Source organism: Canis lupus, chromosome 6 (genome assembly GCF_003254725.2).
Source record: "Canis lupus dingo isolate Sandy chromosome 6, ASM325472v2, whole genome shotgun sequence".
Taxonomy (NCBI): domain Eukaryota; kingdom Metazoa; phylum Chordata; class Mammalia; order Carnivora; family Canidae; genus Canis; species Canis lupus.
In genome coordinates this window covers 47,388,465-47,401,780 of record NC_064248.1, presented here as the reverse complement: position 1 = coordinate 47,401,780, position 13,316 = coordinate 47,388,465, and the positions used below count along the sequence as shown (strand labels likewise).

General features: G+C 38.5%; 1 long non-coding RNA gene across 4 annotated transcripts; it reads right to left on the bottom strand.

The window, feature by feature from the left end:
• Positions 1-222: 222 nt before the first annotated feature.
• Positions 223-10,257, bottom strand: LOC125755207 (uncharacterized). Of its 4 annotated transcripts, none has more exons than XR_007411075.1 (5): positions 9,773-10,257; positions 6,687-6,730; positions 2,305-2,401; positions 1,823-2,021; positions 223-690 (listed from the first exon to the last, which is right to left on the bottom strand). It is a non-coding gene; the product is annotated as an uncharacterized LOC125755207 (long non-coding RNA). The 4 variants fall into 4 exon arrangements; XR_007411074.1 differs by lacking the exon at positions 2,305-2,401 and having other exon boundaries at positions 9,773-9,904; positions 10,010-10,248; XR_007411076.1 differs by lacking the exon at positions 2,305-2,401 and having other exon boundaries at positions 223-693; positions 9,773-10,255.
• Between the last annotated feature and the right edge of the window lie 3,059 nt (positions 10,258-13,316).

Below are 13,316 nucleotides of genomic sequence, written 5' to 3'. Positions count from 1 at the left end.
CCTCTCTCTCTCAAATAAATACATGAAATATTTTAATTAAAAAAATTGAGAATTTCAGCTTTGGGGAAGCCACTCAAGAATCAGTTTTTTTTTCAGATTATACCACCACATGAATGTACTGTCCTCCTCTACTCTGTCGTTGGAGTGTACCCAGTCTAGAAAGAACATTTCTCACTAATCAATTTTATGCCAAAAAAAGAAAATAATAATGAAAACAACCTATTTTATAATAATGCTTTATTTCAGTTTTATCAAGACTGATACCATTCTGCTCTCAGCAATTATGACTCATCCTAGACATGCTGCTGCATAGCGATCTATCACCAGCTTAACAGCTTATAATACAACACATTTCTTATCTCATGATGTCAGTGGTTCAAGAGCTGCGGCACAGCTTTGCTGCATCCTCTGCTTGGGGTCTCACAGGCTGCAATGCGGGGGGCGGTGGCAAGTAGACTTCATTCTCATCTGGAGCACTGACTGGGAAAGAATCTTTCCAAATTCATCCAATTGTTGGAGGAATTTGTTTCCTTGTGGCTGTATGACTGAGGGCCCATGCTTCTTGCTGGCTGTCAGTGGAAGATTCTAGAGGCTGCTGCAGTACCCTACCACGTGGCCTTCTTCACACCAAGTGCTCAGTGTGCTTGTTCACCTCCTCAAGCCCAGCAGGAGAGTTTCCTGTATACTGATCTGCTAACAGAATTTCATAGAACGTGATGTAATCTTGGGAAAGACATCTCACCACCTTTGCTGTATAAAGTAACTTAATCAAGGGGTTGATAGCTATTACTTTTTCCACATTCTGCTTTCTACAAGCAAAACAGAAGTCCTGTTCTACTCAAGGGGATGAGATTATATGGGATTCAACACCAGGAGATGGAGCTCGTGAAGCCACCTTGGAATTTCTCCTACCACACTTTTCTAACAATCCATCAATTTCCCTTGGAGAGGTCAAAGCCATACCCTGTTTTAAGGATGAATTTTTATTATTTGCTTATAATTGTACTAGTAGAAAGATCATATTCCAACTTACATAAACCCTGAAATTTCACAATAAAATCTTACCCCATTGATCACAGTGTATTTTTATAAACAATAAATCTGAACAGTGAAGTCTTTTATCTGTAAGTAAATGTATTTAGCAAAGTTATTTTGGAAGTATTTTCACTTTGAAATTTTAACTTAGGACCAGTCTCCCCCTTGGCTAATTTTTAATGGTAATACAATGAAGACAAACTTTTACAATGGGATGACCTCTTACATTGGAAATGTTTGTCATTTATCTAATTCCCTTGGTTTGGAGGCCCTAGAGATCTAATTCTTTCCAGTGATTTCTTCTATCTCCGAAGGTAGAGCTACTCACAGAGGTATCATTTTTTCTTCCTAATTTCCCTCTTACCCTCTTAGTCTCTCTGATCACATTGATTTTCTCAACTGAGAATTGGAATCAGGACTCAGGTCAAGCGCTAGAGATTTTTCTTCATTCACCACCAGGCCTCTTACACCGCCCCATTGGAGAAAGATGGAAGCCTCTTTACTGCCAGTTGGAAGTGGAAATTCAGGCTCCCGTGGGCTTCCCTTGACAACACAGGGGAGGTGGGGGTGCAGTAAAGGCCTCATTACCAGCCAGTAGAGATTAAAGGTTCAAGTTGCCTGGTTGGTCTTTTCTGACACTATTCCAGCAGGGATAATGGGGACCCCAACCTCATAAGGATAGGAGTTTACCTTACTCATTGCTTATTCAGACTTTCATTGTGTCAATATGATATAGGGCCAAAGGTTTTGGTTAGACTAGAGCAGTTATTGTTGCAAAGTGTTGTACCTTGCTAGACTTCCCCTTTCCTACTCCTCTGGGTGGAGAGGACAAGCTTTTTTTGAGTGGGGGGTACTGTTGCATAAAATCCATGTTCACTTAGAACCTCAGAATATGTCCATATTTGGAAATAGGGTCTTTGTAGATATAATCAAATAGGCGAGTTCCTCTGGATTAAGGTGGATCCTAGTTCAATAAGACTGGTATCCTATAAGAAGAGGAGCAAACACAGACATGAGGAGACAGATTGAAAAGGAAGAAATAAAATTGTCCTTCTGTACAGATACGATGATCATGCAAGTAGACACTCCAAAAGAATCTGTAAAAATAAAAATCCTAGAACTCATAAATTAATTCAGTAAAGTTGAAAGATAAAATGTTAACATACAGAAATCAACTATACTCCTATAGACTAGCAATGAGCACATGGATACTGGAATTAATTTAATCTACTGGCTGGGAACGAGGTCTTTTCTGCACCCTCACCTCACCTGTGTTGTCAAGAGAAGCCCACGGGAACCCGAATTTCCACTTCCAACTGGCAGTAAAGAGGCTCCCATCTCTCTCCAGTGGGGTGGTGTCAGAGGCCTAGTGGAGAGCGAAGACTTTCACCATTGCACAACAGTAATTAGATCACTGCTTTGCTGTATCAGTGGAGACTGATGTGGAGGGGGTCCTGATTTCTCACCCCTATCCGTGTAACATTGTGTATCTTCTAGATAATTTCTTCTTTTGACCCTTCACAATCTCTTTACATTTATTTTACATAAAATGTATAGGGTTTTTCAATTGTGCTTAGTGGGAACAACAGGAAAAAGTAGTTCTACTCCCATCTTTCTGGTGGCACACAAGTCACTCCAAACTAAACTCCAGAGGAATTTCAGAGAACTTTTCTGTTTAACCTCCTTTTTAAGTTTCTTCTTTTCCTCAAGAAATTTTTAGGGAAGACATAGTAAAAAATAAAATAAAATAAACATATAGTAGACTACATGCGATGCCCCCTTTCGGATGTTCGGCACAAGTGGTCTTGCAGAGCACTGTCCCAGACCGGGTGCATGATACTCCATGCCAGTCAATGATGCCTGATTTCTCAGATTATTGGAGAGGTCATCTGATATGCCATGATGCTGTGTGTGCTCTTTCCTTCTTAGAAGCGCAGCCCTCCAGCATGATGGTAAGGGCAGAGAGAGTAGTCCAGGCAGTTATATCTAGATTGGTCCAAACTCTTACACAGGAACCCCTGAGAGGATCTGTTTGTTTTTTTCTAGTTCAGAGTTTTATATTTCTGAAGTTTCTTTATAAACTTGGGGATTTTCTTTATAAAAAATGGTGATTTTTCTTCTCTCTCTTTTTACTTATACTGATTTTATCTGAGTCTAAAAGAGTAACAGCTTGTATCACAGGCTGTAACTGTATCACAAAACCCTATGAAGGACAGATACTCAGGTTATTCCTTATGTGTGAAAGTAATATTTTCTCCTTCATGATATTGTTTTTTGTCTCTGGCAGAAACTCTTTCTAAAGTCTTTTCAGGTATTTAATGCAGAGCTAAATAAACTAGGAATGGTCCAATTTTAAATTCCTGATCACTTCATTTGCAAAATATACTTTTGTGATGCTTAATTTTATATGTCAGTTTGACTAGATCCCAGGTGCCCAGATAATTTGGTTAAGCATTACTTCTGGGTGTATCTGTGAGGATATTTATGGAAGAGACTAGTATTTGAATAGGCAGTAGACTGAGGAAAGCAGATTGACTTCCACGGTGTGTATTGACCTCACTGAATCTGTTGAGGGTCCGAATAGAACAAGAAAGCAGGGAAGGGAGAATTTTTTCTCTGCCTGTCTGCATGACCTGAAACACTGATCTCTTAGCCTTGGAATAGGACTTAACACCATCTCAACTCCTGCTTCTTGAACCTTTGGACTTGAACTAAAACTTATGCATTGGTTCTTCTGGTCTCTTCCCTATTGGTTTTATTCTCTAGAGAACCCTGACTTACACAGTTTTCATTATAATGCCATTATCACGTGGGGTCAAGCAGGAGAGGGCAGTTTTGTAAGTGTAGCTTTGATGGAAACTGTTATCAACTGAATGTGCTTCCCTCTAAATTCATGTGTTGAAGTCTTAACCTCCAATGTGTATTTAGGGATGGAACCCTTGAGAGGCAACTAAGGAGTGCTGAGCTCATGAGCTCCTAGAGTCCCAGGATCGAGTCCCACATTGGGCTCCCTGCGTGGAGCCTGCTTCTCCCTCTGCCTGTGTCTCTACCTCTCTGTCTCATGAATAAATAGATAAAATCTTTTAAAAAATGAAAAAATAAAAAAAGCCCTTGTGATAGGGCTACTGCCCTAATAAGAAGAGACACCAGAGAGCTCCAGCATATAAGGGCACAGTGAGGAGGCAGCAAGTCAGAAAGAGGATCTTCACCAGAAATCAACCATGATGGCATCCTGACCTTTTACTTCCTGCCTCCAGATCTGTGAGACAATAAATCTCAGTCGTTTAAGTCACACAATCTATGGTATTTTGCTACAGTAGCTGGAGCTAACTAATACAGACTTCTACTTTGATAAGCTTTTCTAGGTGCTTGCATGCCTTCATTCTGGATGAAAGAGCATAAATTATCCCACGCTATGGCCTATTTTATCTCTTTGCTTTATGTCTTACTTCTTGTGAGATCTTATTCCCTTTCCTTGATATTTGAGTAATCTTTCCTATGTCTCCTGAAGTAACTAATACAACCATTTTTGGCCTTTGCTTCTTGTATGGGCAATAAACTCCCTCTCCGGTCAAAATTTCCTAATCTCCATCCTTTATTACCTCTTCTTGTTCAAAATATCAGTAGCAGGTTTAAGAGTCAAATGTCTTGGAAGGCCAGCCCATGTGAAGCAAATAAGATAGCAGCAAAACATCGTGGAGTGCTAGCAAATTAGTGAATGTGTGCCCCCATCGAGAAGACTAAGTGGGCCCTTATCCACACCACATTTCATCAGCTCCTCTAAATTTTCAAGAGAATATAGAAATTCAAGTTTTTAAAGGCTAGCAACTAATTAAAAAAAAAGAAACTTAAAAGGATGGGGGCACCTGGGTGGCTCAGTGGTTGAGCATCTGACTTCAGCTCAGGTTGTGATCCTGGGGTCCTGGGACTGAGTCCCACATCAGGCTCCCTGTAGGGAGTCTGCTTCTCCCTCTGCCTTTGTCTCTGCTTCTCTCTGTATGTCTCTCATGATTAACTAAATAAATATTAAAAAAAAAAAAAAAGGATGGATGTGAACCAATGTTATTCAGGACAAACAACACAAGTCTGGGGGCCAGATTTGGCTCTTTGGCCCCAACTGAGGACTCCTATTATAATCTCTTTAATGATTCCTCCCAGGGGTGTATTTTCTTGGTGGCTCCTGTTAATATCCCTTATCTGGCTTGGGAGACCAGGCCAATTTAAGTCCTGCTGATGGTGGAACCATGGCTTATGTCCTTTCGCAGCTCCGTCTGGCAAACAGCTCCCCCTGGCTCAAAGAAGTGCTGCCCAGCTGACTGCTGGCAGTGGAGCTCGGCTCCTCCAAAGAACAGGACACAGGAGAACTGCCCAAATCTCTCTGTCCTGGGGATGAGTCTGTCTATATTGAATAGTTTATGATGCCACAAGCTGGTATATAGCTCTGCAGCCACCTCTGCTGCGGCGGGCGAGTGCATCTGTCACGCAGAATCTGCAGACATCAATACTATTGTTATCTTAGGCACCAGGATTTTATTTTCCTCAATACTTTATTTACTTCATTGAACAATATTGAATTTTCTTCTGCCCGAGTTAGGCTCTGAGACTAAATCATCGGCAGGTGCTTTAAATCGTTCTCTTGATGATTGCCTGTTTCTATTTCTGGTATCGTTTTTATATCTGAAGTACTGGGTTGGATTTTCAATTTTGGTGGTCAGACCTGTGTGTTTCTCTTCACTGCAGAAGTTGAAGCAAGTCTCTGAGGCATGTCTTACTATTTTATTCCTTGTTTCTAGTGTGTCAGTCCAGGTTGGGCAGCAGCCTGTGGGAGGTGGGGCGTGTTTCTTGCAGAAAGTTTCAGAACCACACACTAGAACTTTATGGTGTGGGAAAAGGAGGAAGAAAAAAAAATCAGCTTAACCATACTCAAAAAAAAAAAAAAAAAAAAAAAAGAATTATGTTCAGATGGTTTTATCTTCCAAGATTTTTTTTTTGTCCAGATTCATGATGTAATCGTTCTATTTCCTTCATTTAACCCACTTTCTCCCTTTCACTGTCATTGAGATAGACAATTTCTGTATAGAAATTCTTTGGGTCGCATTTACTCACAGGTACTTCCCTGGGTTTCTATTAAAGTTTAGAACCCCTGCCGCAGATGACCTCTCCTCCCTGCATTTTGCCTATCACGAAATTAATTACCCATTAGTATTAATTTTTTTAAAGATCGTACTTATTTATTCATGAAAGACACAGAGAAGGATAGAGACATAGGCAGAGGGAGGAGAAGCAGGCCTCCATGCAGGAGCCCAATGCGGGACTCGATCCCGGAATTCCGGGGCAAAGGCAGACGCTCAACCACTGAGCCATCCAGGCATCCCTACCCATTAGTATTATTATCATTGTTATTAATTTTTAATTTTGTTAACATATGACTTAACTTTAAGGTCTCAAAGGCAAGGAGGTTATGTTGGTCTCATTCAGTGTATCTCCCAAAGAAGAAATAAGTAACATTATGTCTCAGCTGAATCTATTCCACGTTCATATAACTGTATCCATATTCAGTTTTTAATTTCATTCAGATTCTGTTTGCCAATCATTATTCTATAGGGGCACAGAGCAAAATAGCCCACTTTGCTTTCCAAAAGCATACTTACTGTTCATCTTTGCTCTTTCCATCTTCATTTGTTTCTTCTCATATCTAAAATATAAGGTAGAGAATTCAGTTTAACAATTCAAAGTTTAATATTGGATGATGCACCCTGAAAACAAAATCCCTTGGTTTGTATATGGTGAATGTATGATCCAGAAAATTTTAAGTTCCTGGGAATTCAGTCGAAATTTCTCTTGTCCAAGAGCAGGGAATTAATAGATTATACTTATGAATCTTTCATCTATTCAACTAATCAAGCTACTTATTTAATACCTCATTTTAGATGACTAAGCCTGTTCAAACAAAGTGCCACAGACTGAGTAGTATAAATAACAGGAACTTATTGTTAATGGTTCTGGAAGATAGAAGTCCAGGTGGTGGTTCCTTCTGATCGCTATGAGGGAAGGATCTGATCTGGGCCTCCCACCTTGGCTTGTAGATAGACGGCTGTCTTCTCTTGTGTCTCTTCACATTGTCTTTCCTCTACATTTGTCTGTCTCTGTGTCCAAGTTTCTTCTTTTTATAAGGACAATGGTGATATTAGATTAAGACTCACTTTAATGAGTTTTATTTCAACCTAATTACCTCTGTAAAGACTTTATCTCCAAATAGGATCACATTCTAATGAACTGGGGGTCCGGAGTCCAAGCTATGAATTTTTGGAGGACACGATTCAACCCATAACATACCAATTGTATGATTAGAAGTAATTTTTAGACTCCGGGGGATATGTATTTCATACTCTTGTGGGGTAGGCCAAACCAAAACTCATGAATAAAAAGTGTGTGATACAAAGAACTATGTAACTAGGGCTAAAATTGTGTGGAAAGTATGCTATGCTGTAGGGGCTCAAAAATAACAATAAATAAAAATACTAATGTGTACTGGAATAATCAGGAAACAACTGAGATTCTAATAAAAAAAAGGGCTTAGTAAAAAAAGAAAGCTGGACTTTAATAAAATGGAATTTAGATAAGTATAAGGATGGAAAATAGCATATAAGGTAGGAAGTAGGGGTGACAGCACAAAGGTTTGAGTGATTAAAAATGCAAGACATATTCACGTCATAGTAGGTAGAGGAGCTGGCTCAGATAGAGCGAGCATGTTGAGGAAAACTAGAAAAGAAAGTTAAGTTAGGTGGGAAATGAAGGGTCTGCTAAATGGAAGCACTTAGTACATTCGAAATATTGGTAGCAGAGTTGACAATTGATCAGTTATGAAACAGGTAGTGGCTGAAAGTTTCTGAGCAGGAGGTTGACAATAATTGTGGTAGAATGAAGAAATCTTCCCAATCTCTTACCCCTTCCCACATTCATGAACTTTGTAATGTGACTTGGCAGGCCCTCCCAGAAGGAGGTGAAGGCTGCATTCTCTTTGCAATGAATACACTAGTTTGTGATTTACTTTTACTAATAGAATGTGGCCCGATTGACATTACAGCAGTTTTAACCCTGGTCTGAAATTAATGGTTGTGTACACCTTCTCCCTCTCTGTCTCTCTCTTTCCCTCTGTCTCTGTCTCTCGCTTGTGATCACCTTTGAAGAAGCCTAGTATAGTCTGTTGAAGGATAAGAAACTGTGTGAAGGGAGTCCACCACAAACGAAGTCATTTTTCATCATGAGCTCTCAGAAGACCCTTCAGTGGCCTGTAGACACACGCATGACCCCAAGCAAGCGAGATCAGCCTAGCCAGATCTAGCAGGTCAGAAAATTGTCCCATCTAACCCATAGACTCATGAGCAATAATAAATACTTAATAATTATTCATTAAGTTTTGCAGTTGTTTGTTAATATTATTGTAGTAGAAAGCTCAAACTGTGATGTTTGAGTAAAGAAGGATGAACCTGGCAGCAATGGCAGTAGGGAGAGGAGTTCCTGTGTGAGTATACGGAAAGAGAGGAGGGCAGTTAGAATAAATAGTAAAAGGAAATCGATCTAAGAAGGACCTCAGGCTAGGATACTCCTAACTGAGCTGTACAGTAAGGGAGTCATGAGAAACATTTTGAGGAGAAAACTGGCAAGCTTTGTGAATTTAAAAAAAAATGACAGGGAAGAATTAAGGAATTTTATTTGAGTTTCTACCGAATACTTAGATAAACTTTAGCTATTTCCTTTAAAAATAGTTCTAACGTGATTTTCTAGGCTCAAATGAGAACTTTCCATAAGCTATTTCTTTCATCAGTTTGTCTAAATATACCTAGTAATTTGGGGGGTTCTAAAAATGGGAAATTCTATAAAATATATGGCCACTGTTAAAGGTTTCACAAAAATAAAGTCTTTGCTTGAGATGATGGGTTTAAAATATAAACACCAAAGATGTTGGTGCTTCTTGGGAGAGAAGCTTGACTTTTTGCTAAGAGGTTGCATAAGAACACTTAGGTCTTTCAGTGAGGAAGATTTCCAATTGTTCCAGTTCCAGAGCATGTTCACAGATAAAGCCAGATTAAACAGTCCTGCTGTCCAGCTGCCAAACTCATAGTGCTTGTTTATACCCATCTTCTAATCTAATCTACATCCTTGTTTCAAAGGATGTGCCATCCTAAGAAGGAGAGATCTTTTAAGACAAGCATAGGAAGCACATGACCATAAATAACAGCAATGAAGACAGGAGTCTGTCTTTCTTTCTTTCTTTCTTTCTTTCTTTCTTTCTTTCTTTCTTCTTTCTTTTCTTTCTTTCTTCTTTCTTTTCTTTCTTCTTTCTTTCTTTCTTTCTTTCTTTCTTTCTTTCTTTCTTCTTTCTTTCTTTCTTTCTTTCTTTCTTTCTATTTCTTCTTTCTTTCTTTCTGTCTTTCTTTCTTTCTTTTTCTTCTTTCTTTTTCTTTAATTGTCAAGGCTAACAAGAACTGAAGATAAAATTTTGAACATTTGGTAGCTTAATGGTCATGACTATGTCAAGGCCAAAAGAATGTCAATCTTAGGTTATTTAAAAATACCTATCATCAGATGATCATTTAATTGTATTTATACAGGTCTATGTTAATGTATATAATATAAATTTTCCTTCACCAAATTTCCTTAGAAAATTATATTTTGCTTATAAAAAGCTCTTTTCAGACAAAGCATTCATTAAGAGAGAAGACATTAGGAGTACCTGGGTGACTCAGTTGGTTAAGTGCCTGCCTTCCGCCCAGGTCATGATCCCAAGGTCCTGGGATGGAGCCCTGCACCACATTGGGTTCCTCTTCAGCAGGGGGTCTGCTCACCCCACCAGCTTGTGCTCTCTCTCAAATAAATAAATAAAAATTTTTAAAAAATAAATAATAATAAAGAAGTGTAAGAGAAGACATTAAATTTAGGTAAAAATAATTGAGTGAAGTGGAACAGATACAGAAGAAATGATGTCTTCTTTGTCTCCCCTTGGTTCTTTAGTTCCTGGGATGCTCTGAAGACCTGTATCTGTATGTCAGCTTTACTTCTGTTTAACGGGCATGTTCCTTAATGGTGGCAACAATGTGGAGACATCAGGAATCCTAGTGTTCCAGATGAGAATGCATGTAACACATACAAATTTGCGTCACTGTGAAGGATTCTTGCTGAGAAGCCTTACATCCTTAGTAACAGATGCCAGTGTGCTTGCTAACCTAGCACCAAGCCTGCCTCCACACGCTCTAATTGAATGAAGTCGCTAGAATTAGCTTAAAGATCTTCTGGTTTTAACTTTTGGTGTTTATGAGTCATCTTTCCTTTTAGTTACAAATGAGAATTTTCTGTGAAAGTAACTAATTGCCATGCCTTTTGCTGATGACAGGACCAGGGTATCTGTGCGGCTTGCTCCCAATATATGATGACTAAAAAAAGAAACACAGAAAGAGTGGGAGCTCCATTTATCTCCAATATAGGAAAGATCATCTATCAAAGTTGATGCTTTCTAGACTCTTTGATTTTTTTTTTGTTTAGAAATACATTAGAAACAGCATTTCATATCATTAGATCTTCAGACACTGCCTTTACCAAATTTCTCATTCAATCGACAAATGTACTTTTACCTTTAAAAAAAAAAAACAGCCAATTCCCTAATGGTAGTCATTTAGATTTTTTTTCCACTTTTCCACTGATATTGGATAGAGTATTGCAGTGAACATGCGTTTTAGGTAAAATCTTGGTATATGTAACAGGAATATAAAATGTAACTTACATGGTGATGTCAAGTCACCTGTCCTTAGACGAGAACAGAGTGAACCATGGTGGACAGAGCCCAGGTATCGTGATCTCCCTGTGCTCAGCTTTTGCAGAATATGGCTCTTTAAAGGGAACTTATACAAGGATGAGTGCAGAAAAATAGGGAAGCATCTCAGCGGGTCTTGCTCAACGAGTTAAGGTGTTTGACCTTCATACCGTTGACGAGTATTTTCAAGAGTAAATAATTTAGCATCTTAATGGATACAACGGATATTTTCCGAGATGAAATACAACACCATAAAACGGAATACTATAAATCAGGGTGCACCAATAAGAGTTTGAAAAATGTTATTTCAGTTTTATGTGAGGTGCCTGTGGATAAAAGAGAGAGAGAAGAGAGAGAGAGAGAGAGAAACAGAGAGAGAAAGGTTGAAATGTGGTTTTCATGTGTAGTAAAACAAAATAAAATTAAAAAAAGAAAGGCAGTGTTGTCAATCATGGAAAGCCATGGAGAAATTTTACAATTGGGAGTAATCTGTCTGTATTTGCACTTCTCATGAAGAAGTCTTTTTCTCAAGGAGGTTAGATCTGGGAATAAAGATACCTTGGAAATAGGCAATTATATACCAAGCTATGAAAATTTTGTGGTGAAAAACCATCACTACCCAAAGTGAGGCAGTGATGATGAAGATGAAGGGGATCCACAGTGTGATGTTTAGGAAGGAGAATTGACAGAAATAGATGACTGCCTAGACAGGATGGCAAGCAATTCATTATGATTCTGAATGTCTTTGGCTCAGGTGATTGTGTGAACAGAGATGTCATTAACTGAGATTAGGAGTACAGGAAGGAAAGCCAGTTTTGACAGAAAGAGTTATCATTTCTGAAAAAAAAATATTGAAGTTGATGGATATTCTATTCTTTGTGATGTTGAGAAGTTTCAATATAGTGCAGGGGATGTCCTGAATTAAGGCATAAATGCCAGATAAGAAAGTAGAAACAATGTCTACAAGCTACCTATAAAAGTTCCACCTTGAGGGGCGCCTGGGTGGCTCAATTGGTTGAGCATCTGCCTTCGGCTCAGCTCATGATCTCGGGGTCCTGCAATCCAGCCCTGCATCGGGCTTTCTGCTCAGTCGGGAGTCTCCTTGTTCCTCTCCTTCTGCCCCTCCCTCCATTTATGCTCTCTCTGTCTCTCTCAAGTAAATATATAAAATTGTTTCTTAAAAATTCCATCCTAAAAGGCAGGCAATTAGGATATATAGATATTTCTTCATTTGTCTATTTACATGTTTAAATATATACTGTTTACCTACAATTCCCTGATCTTTTTACAGCTAGATGGTATTTTCCATATAAAAGATCTATAATTATTTTCATACATTTGCTTATTCCTTGTCCTAATTTTTACTTATGAAAATTTCAATACCAGAAGATGCAATTATATAATAAATTTTAGCAGTTGATTTCTCTATAGATGTGTATCTTCTGTGGTTGATAATGTACCTGAACTTGTATTTATACAGGAGACTGGTGCTTGCCTGTGGTGTTGCAAGCACACATTGTTTAAGCATAGCAAGTTATTTTCATATGCACTCTGCAGTAGTGTATGAGGTATGATAGGAGATGCAAAGCCATTTGATAGAGGAGTGCCAGATGTCATTTGTTTCACTGGGATCCATTGGCTCTTCAGGTTTTAGTAAATATAACTTTTCTTTTCTCTGATTTTATGATTTACATACTTAAAGGCTAGGCAAGTATAAATTATTTTAAGATGTATCTGGTAAATGGCTCTAGAAGATTTTGAAGTGGTAAAATATAGTAATTTCTTCTTTCCGATTGTTTTATACTTGTCCTTTCCTTTTAAGTCATGCAAGTATTATTATTGTAATACAAATCTGTGTTATTGCCCACTTATATTTCAGCAACAGCCTTATGGCACTGGGTCCCTATCATCTGCCTCAACTAATAGATCCATCCAGCATAGGATGCCCACTATGCAGGTTCTGAGAAACTGCCAAAGTAGTCATTCTAAACATGACAGTCATTATGACTTTGTCTTACTCAGCAACCAATGTTCATTCTTTATTACCTACTATGTAATATCCAGGCTCTTGTGTATGACTTTCAATCTATTATAACCCAACCCTAAATATAACACTTGGCATTACACCACATGACTGGGGTTGTATTAGACTCCCTGTCCTCTTCATGTTCCACACTCACCTATGCCTCTGGAATTCTCTCCTGGGTTTCTGCCATAAAGTGGAATTCCTTCTCCCCGTCATCTATGCACATCCAGACTCTACGGACATTTTGTAGACCTATCATCTTTCTCATGAGGCACACTAACAAACCAACTTTTATTTTTCTTTCAGTTCTCCAACATCTGTAGAGTCAGAACCTTGATTATAAACTGTTCTTTTAGATGTTATGGTTTTATTTCTTTTATTAAACTGTATATAAGAGTATAGTGCAGATCCTTTATGACATAATTCTTTTGTAAAGTTGATATA